The sequence below is a fragment of the Chrysochloris asiatica genome, unplaced genomic scaffold (genome assembly GCF_000296735.1).
Source record: "Chrysochloris asiatica unplaced genomic scaffold, ChrAsi1.0 scaffold00208, whole genome shotgun sequence".
Taxonomy (NCBI): Eukaryota; Metazoa; Chordata; class Mammalia; order Afrosoricida; family Chrysochloridae; genus Chrysochloris; species Chrysochloris asiatica.
In genome coordinates this window covers 1,653,076-1,672,891 of record NW_006408726.1, presented here as the reverse complement: position 1 = coordinate 1,672,891, position 19,816 = coordinate 1,653,076, and the positions used below count along the sequence as shown (strand labels likewise).

The following is a 19,816-nucleotide window of genomic DNA, read 5'->3' as shown; positions in this document are numbered from 1 at the left end:
TGGATTGCATCTCAATGTCAAGAAAACAAAAATCCTCACCACTGGACCAATAAACAACATTCTTATCAATGGAGAAAAGATTGAAGTTGTCAAGGACTTGATTCTTCTTGGCTCAACTATCAACATTTGCGGAAGCAGCAGTCAAGAGATCAGACGACGTATTGCATTAGGCAAATCTGCTGCACAGGAACTTTTTAAAATGTTGAAGAGCAAAGATGTCACCTTGAGGACTAAGGTGTGCCTGTCCCAAACCATGGTACTTTTAATAACCTCATATGGATGCAAAAGCTGGACAGTGAATAAAGAAGATCATAGAAGAATTGATGCCTTTGAATTGTGGTGTTGGAGGAGAACACTAAAAGTGCAATGGACTGCCAAAAGAACCAATAGATCTGTTTTGGAAGAAGTGCAGCCAAAGTGCTCTCTGGTGGCTAAGATGGCTACACTTTGTTTCTCGTACTTTGGACATGTTGTCAGGAGGGAACTGTCGCTGGGTAAGGATGTCGTGCTGGGTAAGATGGATGGTTAGATAAAAGAGGAAGACCCCTAAGGAGATGGATCGGCCAAGTGGCATCATTGATGGTGTCAAGTGTGGCAGCGGTAGTGAAGTTGGCCCAGGATTGGACATTGTTTCATTCTGCTGTGCATGGGGTTGCTATGAGCTCATTCTGACTCGATGGCATCTGACAACAACAACAATACACCAGATAGGCAGCCAATACCTGCTAGAGTTAATCTGAGTTGAGGATTTAAAAAAGTGAAATGGAAGCCCATGTTCTGATCACATATACCTGGAGACAATCAGAAAGCTTAATAATATATCAACATACATTGAACTAATTATTGAAAACACATCTAGTAATTGAAGATGCCCAAAAGACAGTCAAAGATTTTGACACATGTGAAGAAACAAGATAGAATCACTGAAACAAAATAACTTCTGATAGAACTACACTTCCCATTGAAAGGAAGGCAGGCTTTGTACAAGGAATTCAGGAAAATGTTATTGATGTGCATCCAAATGCTCCATCCACAGAGGGGTTGAGAAAAATAAAGAAGAAGTCTGGAAAGTGCTACAGGAACAATGAAGTAAGATGGAAATAGCATTGGAAACAATTCAAAACCTGCAGAAAGATGTACAAATGAATAATAGTAAATGAGAAATGGACAATACATGGAATATCAAAGTATTAGAACTGAAGAGATGGAAGCCAGAACCAGCAAGCTGGAAGACAAATCTCTTAATAGTGCTAAGATAGTTGAACAAGTAGAAAAAAGGATTAAAATATCTGAAGGAAGTGTAAGATTCAGGAAGGAAGAGGAATAACTTTAGAATTATTGGAATTCTAAAACAGAAAGGATCACATAAGACCACAAAGAAGATAGTTGAAGGCTGTTGGAAGGAAATTTCCCTAACATCCTGAAAGATGAAAAGATAAGCATTCAGAAAGCTCAACAAACCCCAGGTAAAATAGACACCATAAGAGTCTCCAAGACATATCATAATCAAGCTTTCCAAAACCAAAGTCAAGGAATGAATCCTGAAAGCAGTTAGGGAAAACAGAAGTATAACTTACAAAGGCAAGCAAACAAGATTAAACTTTGATCTTTCAGCAGAAGCCATGAAGGCAAGAAGGCAATGGGAAGACATATATAAAATCCTGAAAGAGAAAAACAACAACATTGTCAACTGAGAATCATATACCCAGCAAAGTTGTCAATCAAATATTATGATGTAGTAATAGCATTCCAAGATAAACAGAAGCTAAGGGACTTTGTAAAAGCCAACCTAGTGCTTCAAAACATCCTAAAAGGAGTTACTTGGACAGAGAACCAACAAGAATAGACAACAACCAGTGATTAATGTATGTGGCAACACCACCCAGAACTCAGTTGACAGATAGAAGAGTACAGAACAGAACAGAACTACAAGAATGAATTCAGAGGATCTGGGAGATTAGTATATAATCCAAACAATTATAGTGTCAAGGAAGATAAAAATATAGGAACAGAGATCCAGGTGATGAGGGAGTCAGGTAGATTGTAGGGTAAAATAGACTGTTTTAAATGTAGAAAAAAGTTAATAGAATATAGAGTAACTGCAAAGAAAATTAATACTTCATACCATACCAAGAAAATGAAAATTCAAGAACATGGAAACATTAAAAATATGAAGCTTAAGAAAAGATACCTATACTAACAGAAAAAGAAAAAAAAAAAAATTGTTTTCTACCAGGGATGAGAAGGAGGGGACAGTAGAACACAGGTTAGGGGACAGACACATCATAGTTTGAGTATTGGGGAAGGCAATACACAAGAAGGCAGATGGGGACAGAAGAACAAGGTATAAGGGGATCACTTAGGAAGGTTTGCTTGGGCTAAATGGGAAGAGGTAAATAGTTCTAACGCAAAAAACAAACAAACAAACAAAAACCTTAGAACAACAGGGCTCTGTGATACAGGAATTAAGGTACAGTCTGAATGGGTAACAAAGGGTAAATAATGTTAAAATGTTTGACTGTTTTATTAATATTTGTTTCCCTTGCCTACTATTGTAAAATAGACACTTGAGTGGGATAGAAAGGAATGTTGGGAAACATGATTACAGAAAATTTATAAGCTCATTTTTAGCCTATATCTCATTGGAATACCTAAAAGGCATTCTAGAACTTGCCCAGTGAAGTAGGCTTTTTGAAGCCTTTGTAATGTATAGGACCTTAGGTGGAATCCTGATACCCATGCATACCAACCTGTAGCAACTAGAGGAACCAAAGATATATCTTAAAAGAAAGACAAGCAGGAAATTTTAAAAAAAACAAAAATGGCAGTCTGATTGCCTACTACAAAATAAGCAAGTTGTTTGCCAGGGAGCCATTAAGGTCTCCCTCCAAAGCTGAAACTCAAAGGGAACACACGAGCAAGCATGTAAGCTTTCTGGTGACCATATTGGTCTATTGATGAGTGGAAGAAGTAGAAAAGCAGCAATGAAGATATGAGCTGAATTCAACCACGTTCCATAGGCTCCCGTCGACCTGGAGATGATAGAGAAAAGAGGAAGGGCTGGTTGGTCTGAAGTGTGGTGAGACCTGAGGACGCCTCCGCCCATGAACAAAGACCTAGCCATAGAGGTTTAGAGCTGAGAGTGAAGCATCCAACTAGTATGAATTGAGGGGTGATGCACAAGAATATACAAACTTGTAGATAGTACCCATTTGACCTAGCTTTGATGGCTTAAAAATTATAACTTGAATAGAAGAAAATAAAGAAATTTGATAAAGGAAACAAGTATAAATTGCTTCAATTTGATGAGCTTCACCTATACTTATGAATGCAGTAGCTCAAAATACCAGTTGAGAGGGAAGGAGTCTTCACACCAAGGATCAAACATATCCCTTCTGTAAACAGGGTTGATAGAGATTGGCAACTTAGACATTAGCTACACAAAATGGTAGGGCTATAAAGCATGAAGGGGTTGGCTTACAAGTTTTCAAGAGGGAGTTTAGTTTCAGAGTGTGTGGAGAAAGGTAGAATCCCCACTGAATATTTTTCATTTTGGCTAGATGGGTCTTGTGAAAGGATGGGGCTAAAATTCTTATGATTCAGTAGTATTTGTTATCATGACTAATTGTGATTGTCACAACCGTAATGGCAGAAGTTTTGTAACATATAGGGGAAGTAATATAACATCCCAGGAACAGAAGACCCTAAGACCATTAAGGTAGAAGAGCATAAGTGGAATGTGGGACCCTATCCAGAGAAGCAGCGACACCAGAAATGGACACCAGAGATGATGACATTGAGAGATAGAGCATGTGAGGACTCTAGACTCATGGAAAGAGAAAGGCTTTGTGCTAGTGGCCAAGAGGAAGGCTTGCAGAATGTGCCCTTTGATTGTCTGAGTGATTATATATTCCTGAGCATTTTTGTGTACATTTAAAAATCAATAGACAACAGAAAACTGAGGGGATAGAAGCAAATACAGTTAAATGGTGGTGAATAGAGGGGATTATAATCATTGCAAGGATACGAAATACAATAGGGTGAGTGTAAAACTGATATTCTCCCATGTAAACTACCACTCCATGCACAATAAAAGCTTTCAAAATAAAAATAAATTTTCATAATTTTCTCCCCTGAAGGTTCCATTACCACCACTCATCTGTCAGATGTTTGCAATGTAAGACTTGTGTGTTGCTGTGATGCTGGAACCTACATCATTGGTCTTTTAAATAACAACATGGTAAGTCATGGTGAACAGATTTCAGATGGTCTTCCAGACTAACTCAGACTAAGCCAGACTACTTCTGAATGTTTCAAAAGAAAACTTTATGAATACCAGCAGAACATTGTCAGATAGAGTGCCAGAAAACTAAAACTTTATGAATAGCACAAGAAATACAGTGACAGTACTTGAATCCTTCAGGTTAGAAGCCACACAAAATATGACTAGGGAAGAGCTGCCTCCTCAAAGAAGAGTTGACCATGATGACATGATTGTAATAAAGCTTTCAGGATCTTCATTTGCTGATGGGGCAATACCCAAAATAAGGAGAAACAGCTGCAAACATCCATCAATAATTGGAACATGGAATGTATGAAGTGTGAATTCAGGAAAGTTGGAATTGTAAAAATAAAATAGAACACATAAAGATCAACATCCTAAGCATTCATTAGTCAGCTGAAATGGACTAAGATTGGTCATTTTGAATCAAACAATCAAATAATTTTCTATGCCAGTAATGACAAATGGAAAAGGAATGATGTCACATTCATTGCCAAAATGAAAATGTCAACATCTATCTTGAAGTACAGCGCTGTCTATGATAGGAAAATATCCTTATGCTTACAAGGAAGCATAATTTAGTGGTACTAACCACTAAAGCCAGTGATAACAGTATTGAAAACTTCTACCAACTTTGTCAGCCTGAAATTGATCATACATATAATCAAGATGCATTGATGGTGACTGGAATGTGAAGGTTGAAAACAAAGAGAAAGGAGAAGTAGTTGGAAACAATGGTCCTGTTGATGGGAATGGGGCTCGAAATTGAATGATAGAATTTTGCAAGACCAACAAACGTATTCATTGCAAATACTTTCTTTAAACAGCATAAAAAGTGAGTATACACATTCATCTTACCAGATAGAATAGACAGGCATCAAACTGACTACATCATTGCGATGACACAGTGGCAAAGCTCAATGTCAGACAAAACAAGGTCAGGGACTGACTGTGGAACAGACGATCAAGCGTTTTTTATGCAATTTCAGGATGAAGCTGAAAAGCACAATATTGCTGGCCACTAGGTCAGTGATTCAAATCCACCAGCCACTCCTTGAAAAACCCTGTACAGGGAGTATATGAGTCAAAACCAACTTGATGGCACTTAGCAACAATAACTACCCTCTAGTAAGGTGGAAGATCAGAGAAAAAGAGGAAGACACCCAACGAGATGGATTGGCCAAGTGGTAGCATGAATGGACTCAAGCATGGCAACAGTAGTGTGGTTGGCCCAGGATCAGGCAGTGTTTTGTTCTGCTGTGCATAAGGTTGCTATGAGTCAGTACCAATTCAATGGCACCTAACAACAACAAGAACAACAACAAAAGTTAGTGAATTACTCTTCCTTCCTTTCTACCCCTGGTAAGCTGGCAGGTGCCATAATAATTAAGGAATTAAAATGAAGAAATTGAGACATACTAATCGAGGAATTGAAATAAAGAAATGAGACACAGGGAACCCTGCACATGAAGAAGCTCATTGTTCTAGCAAAACAACAATGAAGTATTTTCCTTGGATAGCAGAGCTACAAGGAAGAAATATTTTATGCACAGGCCCCTAGTTAATTTTTCTCTTGTTGATTCATTCTCTGATTTATTCATGATTTTATTAGTATTCTTTTACTTTGGATTTTGACTCTCCTACAGTTTAGTATATTTTTATTAAAAGTTAGAAGCCATATATTAGCTACATTTATTCTACTTGTAATTATAGACAGTTTTTACTTATATTAACAATGTTCTTAAGACTGCTAGGAGACAGGGTTTGTCAGTTGAATTACTACCAGCTTAGGTTTAGTGATTGTAAACATTCTTCCTTATAACCTTAGTTTAAGACAATAAAGAATCCTTAAAAGCAACTAGGCCATAAATAAGGGCTATGGGTACAAGAATGCCTAAAAACAATTAGACTATAGATAAGGGCTATGGGAATACAGATACATAAATAAGAAGTCTGATCAGTAAAATAGGGGAATTGTTTTCATAGGCTCAGTTTCCCTGATAAGTGATGTTTTTGAAGACTATAAACAGATAGTGTATGGAAGAAGTTAATGGAGAGTTAATTGCACCTAACAACTAAAATTAACAAGACTTAACAAAGGTTAAGAAACATATATGAAGCTTAACTGGCTTCTCAGAAAAAAAGAATAGAAGTTATTTATGTATGAACACATGTTTTAACTAAAAGATTTCAAGGCACCAGGATGTCTCTCGTATGTGTTGATGTAATGTTTAACTTCTCATCCCTGTTGTAAATCTAAGGGTCCTAAACCATGAAGAATGTACCCCAGAATAGATTGTATTTTGAGGACATTGATTGCTATGAAAACTGTTTTTTGTAATGGTATATAAGGGGGTTGTAAGATAGAATAGAGGGGGAGTAGTGTAAAGAAGAAAGAAGTAGAGGTAAGTAGAGGAAAATGGTAGAATAAGAGGGAGAAAAATAAAACATGTAGGAAGAAGAATAGAGGTGAAAGCAGGAGGGGAGAGAAAAGAATGGCAGAAGAATGAAAGCAGGAGAGGGAGAGGAGAAGAAGAATGGGGAAGAAGAGCAGAGAAGAAGAAGAAAGAATGAGAGGTAGAGTAAAGAATAAGCAAGTAGAGTAAAGGAGGGGGAGTAGAGAAAAGAATGAGAAGTAAAGATGAGAGTAAAGAGTAAAGAATGAAGGGAGAGAAGAATAAAGAAAGAAAAAGAGCAGGGGAATGAAAGCAGGAGCAGGGGAAGGGAATAATGAAGCAGAAAAAGAGGAAAGCAGGAGCAGGAGAGAGGGGAGGAGAGAAAAGAATGAGCAGGAGGGTAAAGAATAAGCAGGCCATTAAAGAATGAGAGAATAATAAAGCATGTAATAAGAAGATTTTGAATTCATAAAGACTTATCGACTATGTACAATTCTTTCCAACCATGTCCGCAAAACCTTGGAATATGTTTGCCTGGGCTGGCTCCCGGCAGTAAGCAGCCATCAATGTTTATTTTAGAATAAAACTTTTTCTTGATTTTGTATAATAGTGGTCTCATACAATATTTATCTTTTTTGTGATTGATTAACTTCATTTATCATTATTCTTTAACCATTGTAGTATTCAATTTTGTATATATACTGAAGTTTGTTTATCTATTCTTCCATTGAAGGGCATTTCGATGTTCTCAATCTCTTTGCTATTGTGAATAGTACTGAGATGCACATGGGTTTTCATACATCTATTCCTGTCATCATTCTTATTTATTGATGTTATATACCAAGCAAAGAGATTTTTATGTCCAATTTTTTTAAGAAGTACCACACCATTTTCCACAGTGGTTGCACCATTTTACAGCCCCCACCCCCATCAGTATAGAGGGTACTAATGTCTCCACACCCTGGACAACATTTTTTTTTTTTAAATAAATATTTTATTGTAAATTATTTGATAGTTTACATGGGAGAACATTAGTTTTACAATCATTTAATTGTATATCTTTGCCATGGTTACAATCCCCTCCATATATCATCAACCAAACGAAGGTTATACCCTGCATGCCTGCCCCCCCGTTTGGTCATCAACACACAGCCCCTCTCCCTTTCTGGATCTCAAGTCCCCAGCTGCTCCATCTCTCCATGTCATCGCCTCTGCCTCCATCTCAGGCATCACTTCTTCTCTGGGTAGGGTCTCACTCTCCGCTCTTCTCCATTGATGGTCCAAGGGACCTCCATTCCTAGACTGCAAAGTTAATCACTCCCCTCCTTGCTATAAAACTTCTACCTTTACATTTCCAACCCTCACAATCAGTCCTGATAACAACTATTCACTATTGTATCACAAGAGACCTATCTGCATTTCATTTCATCAGCCCTGCCTAGACAGATTGGATAGTACTCATTGGAGATTCTACCTTCTTCCATGTCCTCTGGATCTAGGTTCCCTTTTGAAAGCTTGTAAGCCAGTCACTTCTTGCCTTTGTAGGTCCCTGCCCCCATTTTGGGTAGCCAATGCTGGACAGAATTTTTTGTTTCTTTTTTTCTTTTTTTAAACTTTGCTATTAATACTGGGTAAAATGATATCTCAAAATTTTAATTTACTTCTCTTTAATGGCTAATGAGTGTGGCTTAAAATTAGGAAATAGACTACCGAATGTTTAAAATTAGGAAAGGTGTGAGCCAGTGTTGTAATCATTCACCACACTTATTTACTGTGTATGCAGAGCAAATAATCTGAGAAACTGGATTATTTGAAGAAAATCATGGCATCAGCATAGAAGGAAGACTCATTAATGACCTGCAATTTGCAGATGAAAGCAAAGAGGACTTAAAATACTTACTGATGAAGATCAAAGACCACAGATTTTGGTAGGGGTTGCCTCTCAATGTAAAGAAAACAAAAATAAACAACATCCATATAAATGGAGGAAAGACTGAAGTTGTCAAAAAAACTTCATTTTGCTCTGATCAACCATCAACACTCATGCAAGCATCAGTCAAGAAAATCAAATGACATAGTGCGTTAAGAAACTCTGCTGCACAAAACCTCTTAGAAATGTTGAAGAGCAAAGGTGTCATTTTGAGAACTAAGGAGCTCCTGACCCAAGAACTGATGTATTTGAATTATGGTGTTGGAGGAGAATATTAAAAGTAGTAGACTACCAAAAGAACAAACCAATCTATGTTGGTAAAAGTACAGCCAGAACACTCCCTGGAGGCCAGGAAGGCCAGACTTCATTTCTCATACTTCAGAATATTGTCAGGAGGAACCCATCCCTAGAGAAGGATATCATGTTTGGTAAAATGGAGAGTCAGAGAAAAAGAGGAAGATCCCTAACACAGTTGATTGACACAATGGCAGCAGCGATGGGCTTAAATGTAGCAATGATTGTGAGATTGGCACAGGATCAGGCAGTGTTTTGCTCTGTTGTGCTTATGGTTGCTATGAGTCGGTACTGACTCAATGGCATCTAACAACAATAGCAACAAAAATGACTAATAACTGAAAATTACTTCATATGTTTGTTGGGTATCTGACTGCATTCTTTGATGAAGTGTCTGTTTGTGTCCACTGCCCTTCTTTTAAATTGGATTATTTGTATTTTTCTTGTACAAATGTTAAAATTTCTATCAATTCTAGGTATTAATGCTTTGTTTGATATACCATTGCCAAAATATTTTTCAGTTTCTCTTTTTACCTCGTTGGTGAAATCTTTTGATGCATGTATGTGTCTGATTTTTTGCTTCTCCCAGTCATCTATTTTGTCTTCTATTTGTGTGGTTTGATAGTGTATTTATGCCAAGTATAAGAGTTCCTTAATTTGTCCCTATTTTTAATTGATGATCATTATAGTTCTAGATTTTATATTTAGGATTTTAATCCACATTTATTTCATTTTTGTATTTGGCGTAAGATATAGGTCTTGTTTAATTTTTGTGCAAATAATTTCCTAGTTTTCTCATCACCTTTTTTTTTTTTTAGCACACAATGAATTGCTTTATTTTCAGTATGCATCCATATGTCAGCATTTAGTGATCCCGAGCAGAAAAGTGGAACAACGCAGCAAAATGCCAGGAGGTAAAGCCTGTCAATTTCAGGGATCTGCTGTGCACACTGAGTTCTTTCTGACTCCCTGCTGAGGATCGTGGGAAGCAGCAGCGCCAAAACCAAAGTTCACAACGAATTCAAGGTTCTTTTTGTTCCAATTGTCAGACTCCAAATTAGATCCCAATAGATTGCAAGGATGACCAAATGAGAGCCCTGCATTTTAAAACTTCTTCCATTTTTAAAAGCAAAGCAATGACAGGAAAAGAAAACATTCAGAGGTACCATGTGTGCTTACAAGTGTCTTCATGTGGCCTTTCTACAAGTTTAACCACAAAGGACTTTGAGAGTTGGCAGGTCTGAGCGACCCTGGTGACTGTTCTTGCCACCACATCAAAACCTGAGCTAAAACAGTGAATCAGCCAATGACTACAGCAGAGGGTGGTGGCAGGGCTGAGGACCCCATGTTCATGTCCCAGGCTGGTGGAGGGTAAATCAATGTGTTTACAGAACGAAACGAGGGAGTTCAGAGACTCATTCCAATCTTACCTAATGGTTTCTGGCCAAAGCACGGAAGTGTCATTGGGAGTGTGGGGTGGTGAAGTGCAGGGAGGGGCTCTGGGAAGAGGAAGGGAGAAGCATCACCCCTCGGGTAGGGAAAGAGAAGTTAGGGAAGAAAACTCTGAATTCCTCACCAAAAGCCAATTTCAGAGGGGGTTACAATCTATGCTTCAGCCAAGATGGTAGTGGAGGAGAGTGGGGGCGTCGGTGGCTTGGAATGGGGGCATCATTTAAGACTTAAGCACCCCACACACCCAGCAGTAGTTCCATAGGCTGCAACCCCAAACTCTCACATCTATTCTAAGAAGCCACCCCAAGCTGGAGGGTTGTTGCAGGGAGAGGGGTTGAGGGCAGGGGGTGGGGCAAGGGGAGAAGGCAGAGACACTAGGCCATATTATCAGCAGCAAGGTGATTGTGTGATGTATCTTTTCACAGTTGAGTTAGAGGTGCCCCACCAGTTATGATGGAAATCAATTTAAGTATACTTTCTTGATCCCAAGAGGTCAATTACATAGACAGTGGTTACACCGGACAGGATGATTTGTTATAGCACAACTTATGTATTTCAATTGGACACCAAATTATTATCATTTACAGTATCTTAAGATAACTTACCCTTGAGTGGGAGCTTCCTTTCCAGTACTTTGAGGTCTACAAGAGGTATCTAGAAAATTTACTACTGTGGAAAATGAAGACTGCTTAAATTGAATGGGAGTGGGGACAGGGGAGGGCCTGTGGTTTTTCTTTTTGATTAACACTGTCCTTCAGGAGGTTGAGAGAGTTTCATATTTTCTTTAGACATCATTAGGCACCAAAGCTCTTGCAGGACAACTTTGATGTTATATGAATTCTGCCATTTTGCTAGCATTGATATGGCTCTTGGGTGTGTCCACCATTCCATTAGAACTATTCACTCCATTCATATTAATTTGTGTTACAAATCTTACAAATTGGGGTGCTTCTGGGTATTTAGGTCCACATTCTTAAGGTTTTCATAAATTGTTCTTGGTGGCCCAATTATTAACCCTGTTAATCTTGTAAGTGTCATGTCTTCGTTATCTTCTAGACCTCAGCTAACTGTGCCATCCCCTACTCCTTTCGGGCCTTCTTCGAGTTCTTTCAACAGTCAAAAACTGCGAGGGACTTTTACTCTCGAGCGGCTGCCTTCTTGCGTTGCTGTTGCTCCTCACCACCATTTTTTAAAGAGTTTATCTTTTTTTCCATGTAATGAATTTTGGTCCTATGTCAAAGATCAGCAGAACATAAGTGGATAGATTCACTTTTGTTTTCTCAATTTTGCTACATTAATCTAAGTGTTTTTCATTGGACTAACCCAGTTGTTTTGAACACTGTGGCTGTGTAGTAGGTTTCGAAATCATGCAGTGAGAGACTTCACTTTGTTCTTTGTTTGTAATGATTTGGTTATCCGAGATTTCTTTCTTTTCCATATAAAGTAAATAACAGTTTTTCCAAGTCTTTAAAAAATGATGTTGGAATCAGATTTGGATTGCATTATATCTACAGATTGCTTTGGGTAATGTTGACATTTTCACATTGTTAAGTCTTACAATCCATGAACATGATATAGCTCTTGTAGTTGTGTTTTGCTTTATATAGGTCTTTTTTTCTCTGCTTACATTTATCTCTAAATATTTCATCTTTTGGGTAGATACTGCAAATTGCACTGTTTTTCTGATTCCCTATTCAAAGTTCTCTTTATTAGTGTTAAGTGTACTTGATTGATATTTGTATGTAGATCCTGTACCCTGCCACTTTGCTGAATGTTTCAATAATTCTCTTGCTGAGTTTTTTAGATTTTCTAGAAATACAATCGTATCATCTAAAAAGAGTTTTACTTATTCTTCACCTATTTGGATGTCTTTTGCTGTGGCTACAAATTTTGGCACAATATTGAATAGAAGTGGTGACTAAGGCATCTTTGTCTAGTACTTGTTCACAAGAGGTATGCTTTCAGTTTCTCAACAATAGAAGAAATATTAGCTATTGGTTTATATATGTGCCTTAATATGTTTAGTAATTTCCCTTTTTATTCCTATTTTTTAACAGTGTTTTTATCAGGAATAGATGTTAAATTTTTTCAAATAACTTTGCTACATTAATTGGCATGATCATGTGGTTCTTTTCATTTGTTTTACTTATGTGTTGGATTATACTGATTGTTTTTCTAATATTAAACTGTTTTTGCCTAACTGGTATGAATTCCACTTGGTCATGATGTATAATTCATTTAATATGTTGTTGGATTCTATTTGCTAGGATTTTGTTGAGAATTACTGCTTTTTATGTTCATGAGGGATATTAGTCTATACTTTTCTTTTTCAGTGATGACTTCGCTAGTTTTTTGTATTCAGTAATTTTCCATCCTTTGCTGTATTCTGAAATACTTTGAATAGAATTATTTGGTAGAATTCTCTAGTAAAGCCATCTGTGTCTAGACTTCATGCTGTTGGGTGTTTTAAATCACATGATCCATGCCTTCTTTTGCTGTGGGTCTACATAATTTTTTTGCTTCACTCTGTGTTAGTTTGTTGTTGTTGTTGTTAAGTGCCATAGAGGCAGGTTCTAACCCATAGTGACCCTGTATACAATTTCCAACGAGCAGCTGGTGAACTTGAACTGCTGGCCTTCTGGTTCATGTGGACTTTGCAGTCTGGCACATTAATCAACAATGCCACACCAGGAGTCCTGTGTTAGTTTAGGTAGATATTATAGCTCTAGAAATTTGTGCATTTCTTCTAGATTTTCAAATTTGGTACAGTACAATTTTAATAGTATTTTGTGATCATCTTTTTTTATTTTCTTTGTTTCTGTTGCAACATCACCTATATCATTTTTTATTTCTATTATTTGCATCGTCTCCTTATTTCCTTTCGTTAGAATTGCCAATGACTTGTCAATTTTATTAATCCTTTCGAAGAACCAACTTCTTGTTTGATGATTTCTTTTCTGTTTCATATATTTCTGCTCTAATCATTATTATCACTTTTCTTCTGGTGGCAGTAGAATTACTTAGTTGCTCTTTTGCCATGATTGGAGATGTCATGGTTATGTGTCGATTTTGGTTTGTTCCTCTTTTTGAATGCGTGCATTTATTATTATAAATTGCCCTCTGAGGACTGTTTTTGTTGTGTCACAGAGCTTTCATTCTCATTTTACTAGAAGATTAATTTTTTTCCCTTTCTTGCATTACCCAATAGCTTTTAAGCAGAGTGCGATTCAATTTTCATGTAGTTGATTATTCTTTTCCTGAATCTTCCTATTGATTTCAAATTTTGTAGCTGATCTGAAAAGATATTTTGTAGTGTTTCAATGTTTTAAAATTTATTGATTCTTACTTTGTGGCATAATACATGGTCTATTCTGGAGGATGTTCCTTGTGCACTGAAAATGAATGTGTATGGTGCTATTATTGGGTTGAGTGCTCTGTATAAATCTATTAGGTCAAGTTTGTTGACTGTATTGTTTAGTTCTTCTGCAGCTTTCTTTGTTGAGTTTCTTTCTAATTGTTTTGTTGTTCATTGATGATGCTATATTCTAATCTCTTACTGTTACTGTTTATTTCCTTCTTTAAATCAATTACAGTTTTATTTAGGTATTTTGAAACTTCTTCATCTGGAGCATAGATATTCATTATAGTTATATCCTTCTTGTCAATTTGTCCTTTAATTATGATATAATGTCATTCTTTTATTCTTATGCCTTAAAATCTGTTTCACCAGAAATAAATATTGCCCCACCTGCTCACTTTTTATTGCTGTTAGCTGCATATATTTTTCTATCTTTTGATTTATAGTCTATTTTTGTCTTCATGTGTCTTGTAGACAGCACATTATAGAATTATGTTTTCTTTTCCATTCTGCTATTCTCTGTTTCCTGGCTGGTGCATTTAATTCTTTGACATTAAACATGTATGAATTAGTTGTCATTTTGCTGTTTGTTTTTTGTAGTTTCTTTGGTTCTACGTAAATTTATATGATGACTTCTTTTTTTTTTAGGCTTTTCTTTTCATTTTCTTCATTGCTGTTATTTTAATGTTTGCTAAATCTTTACAACAGTCTTCTTTTTTATTTGAATGTGTGCTTATTTTTTGAGTTCACCCTGGTATATTATTACTTTCTTCCCCAGTTTGAAATAGCATATTTTTTCTTGAAATCTACTTGACATCCTAGCCATTTGCAAGTTCTTAAACTATACTCTTTCCTCTATTTCTTTGTAGTTGTCTTCATTATAAATTTATAACTCTTGGCTACCTATTTCCAGTCTTGTAGGTTTTATTAACTTTGGATACTTCTGTATCTGGATTCATTTCAGGGTCATATAGCAATGTATGTTAAAATGAAGCTTTCTACTGTTTTGTTTCTCAGTCCAAATAACTCCCTTTATTTTTTTGTAAGGTTAGTCTACTTATTACAAATTATTTACTTTCGGTTTATCTAGAAATGTTCTAAGTTTGCTTTCATATTTAAGGTACAGTTTTACTGGGTATATGGTTCTTGGTTGGCAGGGTTTTATTTTGTTTTCCTTTTTTTTCATTTAACATTGTGTATATGTCTTACCATTGCCAACTTGCTGTATGGTCTCTGTTGAGAAATCAGTGCTTAGTTTTATTAGTTCTCTTTTGTAGGTAACTTTTCATTTTTTCTTATCTGCTCTCAGGAATCTTTCCTTTTGTTTGATTTTAGAGTGTTTGATTGATATGCCTTGATGATCTGTTGGAGTCCATTCTTTTTGGGATTTGTTCAGATTCATGAATGCTCATTTCTAGTATTTCATGATAGAGAAAAATTTTCCAAAACAAATCTTTGATATTTTATTCTGGACCTTTCTTTGTCTTTTCCCATTCTGGAATTCCAATAATCCATAAACTGCTTCTCCTCATAGTTTCCCACATAAATCTTAGATTTTCTTCAGATTTTTCCCCTTCTTTCTCTGATTGCTTTTCTACTACACTAGCATTGAGAGATTTATCTTCAAGCTCACTAATTCAAGCTTCTTTTGATTTAAATCTACTTCTTTGCTCTTTCATTCCATTTCTGAGATCTTAGAATTAATCTTCTGTGTTTCTTTTTGCAAGTCATGTATTTTCTATGAACTGTCTTCTGTTTTGTTCATTTGTATCTATAGTTTTTTCATGTATTCTTCCTTGCTCTTCGTGACCGGTGTCTCATCTGTAGAAGGAACCTAAATATTATTCCTTTGAATTATTTTTCAGGCAGTTTCAAATCCTTTTCTTACTCAAAAATATTTTCTGGCTTTGCATATGAGTCACTTGTTTGAGCCATTCTTTCTTGTTTCCTTGTTTGAGCGAAAATTGTCTGTTGCCTCTGAGAAATTGTGGAGTTATTGTGTTTGTATTTAATTGATGATTGCACAGCGTTGTGTTCTTAAGCTCTCATCAACTGTTTCCTTGTGGGTGTAATTATAGAATAAACACATGTGCATAGTTCTTTATTCTCTAATCTTGCAGCTCTATTTAGCATATGTTTGGTTGATGTTGGCTGTTGCTGTTGTTGATCAGGTGTATAACAGCTAGTATTTGCTCCTTTCCAGATGGTGATGCTACAGAAAGCATGGTTGTAACTGGTTTGTATAAGGATGGTTGTTGTCACCAGTCAGGTGAGGCAAGAAGAGAAGACACACACATTCAAGGAAAAAAAGAAAATAATCAAACAACTATGTAAAAACAAATAACACAAGAGAAAAATAAACAGGTAGTATCTATAAAAATAATACAATAATGAGAAAGAGAAATGAAGGGGGAAATATTGAAGAGAAAATTAATACAGAAAAGAAAAAGAAAGGAAAAGCACTGGAACAATTAGAGAGTGAACAGAGGAAAAGAGAAAGAGACTAGAATGTATTAAAGGAAAAAAAAAAAAGAGCAGAAAATAAGAAAGAAAGAAAGAAAGAAGTGGGGGGGGGAATGAGAAAGAGACAAAAATAAGAAAAAATGAGAGAAAAAATATATGATATAGAAAGAATAAAAAAAACAAGAGAAGGGAAGAGAAGAAGAAAGAAAAAGAATAAACACAGAGAGGTGAAAACTCTGCCATCCAGGAGACTTATGCAGTGGGCTAGCAAGGGATGAGATGGCTGTGCTCCTCACCTAAGATGGAATTCCTGTAGGCCTAACTATTATTTATTCTGTGCACCCAATCTAGAAATAGTTCATGCAAACTCAAAAGCAGCTGGGATCAGAATTTTCTGTCTCAGAGGACAACCAGGGATGGCTAGCCATGAGAATTCTCAGTAGTTCAGGACTTATCAGGATCTGCTCTCTTGGACTGGAGCAGGGCTCACCTGAATCCAGGAGCCAGGGTTGGTGCAGAAAGTACCTAACTCACAATGATGCACTTCACAATTGAGCAGCTTACTACTGTACCACTCAGATCATCCGGAGAACATGAATTTTGCTAGGGATGGCTAATGGGGGCAGGGGTGTTGATCATTCCTCTGGTCAATAGGGACATGTGGCAAATAAGAAAACATCACACCTTTCTTGCTGTCAGCCACCAGTGTGCCTCCATACCATCTGCTTATAAGTTCACGTCAGGCCGGCTGATAAAGTCCACTTCTCTGCCTTCCTTTTTTACTGTGTCTATTCAACTCTTTCTTCTAATGAAGACAACTCCAGGGCTGGCTTTTGTAAGTCTGGAGCAGAGCTCACCTGAATCTAGGTAACAGAGTTGGTGTAGATTGTATCCAACTCACAAAGATGTGGCTCACAGCTGTATGACTCAACACCATACAGCTCTGACCACTCAGAGAGCAGGAGCTTTATTGTGGGTGGGTGAAGGTAGGGGCTGAGCATAGTTCTGGTCACTAGGGAAACATGGGAGAACAAGAAAAAAAATTGCACCTTTCCTGTAGCTAGTTACCAGTATTTCCCTCTGCTGCCAATCTGCTTCCAAAGTCATTTGGAAAAGATCAAGATGGCCATGTTTCATCTGGCCTGCTGACAGAATTCACCTGTCTATCTCCTTTTTTTTTCCTGAATCCTTTCAGCTTCTTCTCCTAATAAACTTTCAATACACTTCTTTATCCCTCTATCTGAATCTCAGGGTTCCAGGATGATTACTTGCATCTCTTTCATTTGATTTTCCAAATATTTGTTGTAGAGGGTCTATGTAATGTTCTGTCTAGTTCACAATCTTTCTAGATATCTATCAATGCATCTTATTTGCAATTTTGACCAATTTCAGACCAAAGAGATGGCGGAATTCTTCTATTTCACCATCATTGACTTTAGTTGTTGATGCAAACATTTGAACAACAGAGGTATTAACTGGTCATCCTTAGTGCATTGTACTTCAAGAAAAATCTTCATATTCTTTTTTTGACAATAATTTGACACCATTCTTCTTCAATTTTTCCTTCCTGGCATAGTAAACCATGTGATTATCTGATTCAAAATTGTTGATACCTGTCCATTTCAACTCACTAATGTCTAGAATGGAGTCCTGGTGTGCACTAAGGGTTAATGTGCTGAACTACAAGGTCGATTTGAACCACAGAGTTGGCAGTTCAAGCTCACTAAGCCACTCCTCAGAAACCCTATACAGGGTCACTATGAGTTGGAACCAATGGCAATTAACAACAACAATCACAATGATGCCTGTTGTTGTTAAGTGCCATAGAGTCGATTCCGATCCTGTATGAGGTTTGCAAGGAGCAGCTGGTGAGCTTGAATCACTGTAAAATTCAAATGTCTTTGTAGTCTGGCATTAACCCACAGTGCCACACCACCACCACCAACAATGATGTCTAGAATATTAATTTTTATGAGTTCCATTTCAGTCTTTATGACTTCCAATTTTTCTAGCTTTATAATTGGTACATTCCATGTTCAGATTATGAACTAATGTTTGCAGCTGTTTCTTCCCATTCTGACTTGTATCCCATCAGCAATTAAAGGTCCGGAAAGATTCAATCCATCTATACCATGAAGATCAATGCTATTTTGGTAAGGCAGATATTCCTGCATTGTATTTTGAGTGCTTTCCAACTTGAGTGGTTCATCATCTAGAATTGCGATTCAGAGACTTTCAGTGGCTAACCCTTCAGAGGTATCCATACCTCCTTCTCCGTTGTCTGTCTCAATCTGTAAACTCTGCAATTGTCCATCATGGGTGAGCCTGCTGATATTTGCAATATAATGTGAAATTGATCAAACATGCAATCACGATGTACTGATAATTATTGGTAATTGGAATGAAAAAATTGGAAATAAGGAGGAGGAGCCAGTAGTTGGAAAATATGGCCTTGGTAATAAAAATTATGCTGGTGATCTCATGACAGGATTTGTAAAGATTACTCATAGAAAATACCTTTTTTAAACAAAATAAAAGATGACAAAATAAAATTGTACCTCATTAGCTGGAAAACACAGAAATCAAATTCACTACATTTGCAGGAAGAGACCATGGAAAGGCTCCATATCATCAACCAATGCAAAGCTAGCAACAGACTGTGAAGCAGACCATCAATAGCTCATATGCAAGATTAGGGTGAAGCTGAATAAAATCTAAACAAGTCCACGGAGTCCTGATGTGGTACTGTGGGTTAATGTGCCAGACTGCAAAGCTGTTTGAACTGCTGAACTGCAAGGATGGAAGTTCAAGCTCACTGGTCACTCCTAGGAAACCCTATACAGGGTCATTATGGGTTGGAACTGACTCAACAGCACTTAACAGCAACAACAACAACAATGTGAGTCAAAATATGACCTTAAACATATTGCTGAGTTTAGAGATAATCTCAAGAACAGATTTGATGTATTAGACCATAAAACCTGTGGATGACATCAAGAACATCATACAGGAAGAAAGAAAACAATCACTAAGAAGACAAGAAAGAAAGAAAAGACCTAAATGGATTTCATAAAAGACTCTGAAACTTGCTTTCCAGTATTGTTGTTGTTGTTGTTGTTGTTAAGTGTCGTCAAGTCGGTTCTGACCCATAGCAACCCTGTACAGGGTTTCCGAGGCTGTAAATCTTTACGGGAGCAGAATGCCTCATCTTTCTCCCGCGGAGCGGCTAGTAGTTTCGAACTGCTGGCCCTAAGGTTTGCAGCCCGATTCGTAACCACTACGCTACCAGTATAGAGATGCTAAAACAAAAGGAAGAAATGAGGAAAAGTAGTTGAACAGAAAATTCAGAGAGCAGCTCAGGAAAATAAATCAAGTATTATAATGAAATGTTCAAATACCTGGAGTTAGAAAACCAAAAGGGAAGAACAGGCTCAGTCTTTCTCAAGCTAAAGGAATGAAACAAAAATTCAAGCCTGGACTTGAAATATTGAGGAATTGTATAAGGAAAATATTGAATGATACAGAAAGCACCAAAAGATGATGGAAGGAATACACAGAGTTGCTGTACCAAAAATAATGGTTAATGTTCAATCATTTCAAGAGGTAATATAAGGAGTTCTGGTAGCATAGTGGTTACGAAT

General features: G+C 36.9%; 1 pseudogene; it reads right to left on the bottom strand.

Moving 5' to 3' along the window:
- LOC102830790 overlaps positions 1-19,816 on the bottom strand; it is a 40,892-nt pseudogene that overhangs the window by 18,813 nt on the left and 2,263 nt on the right.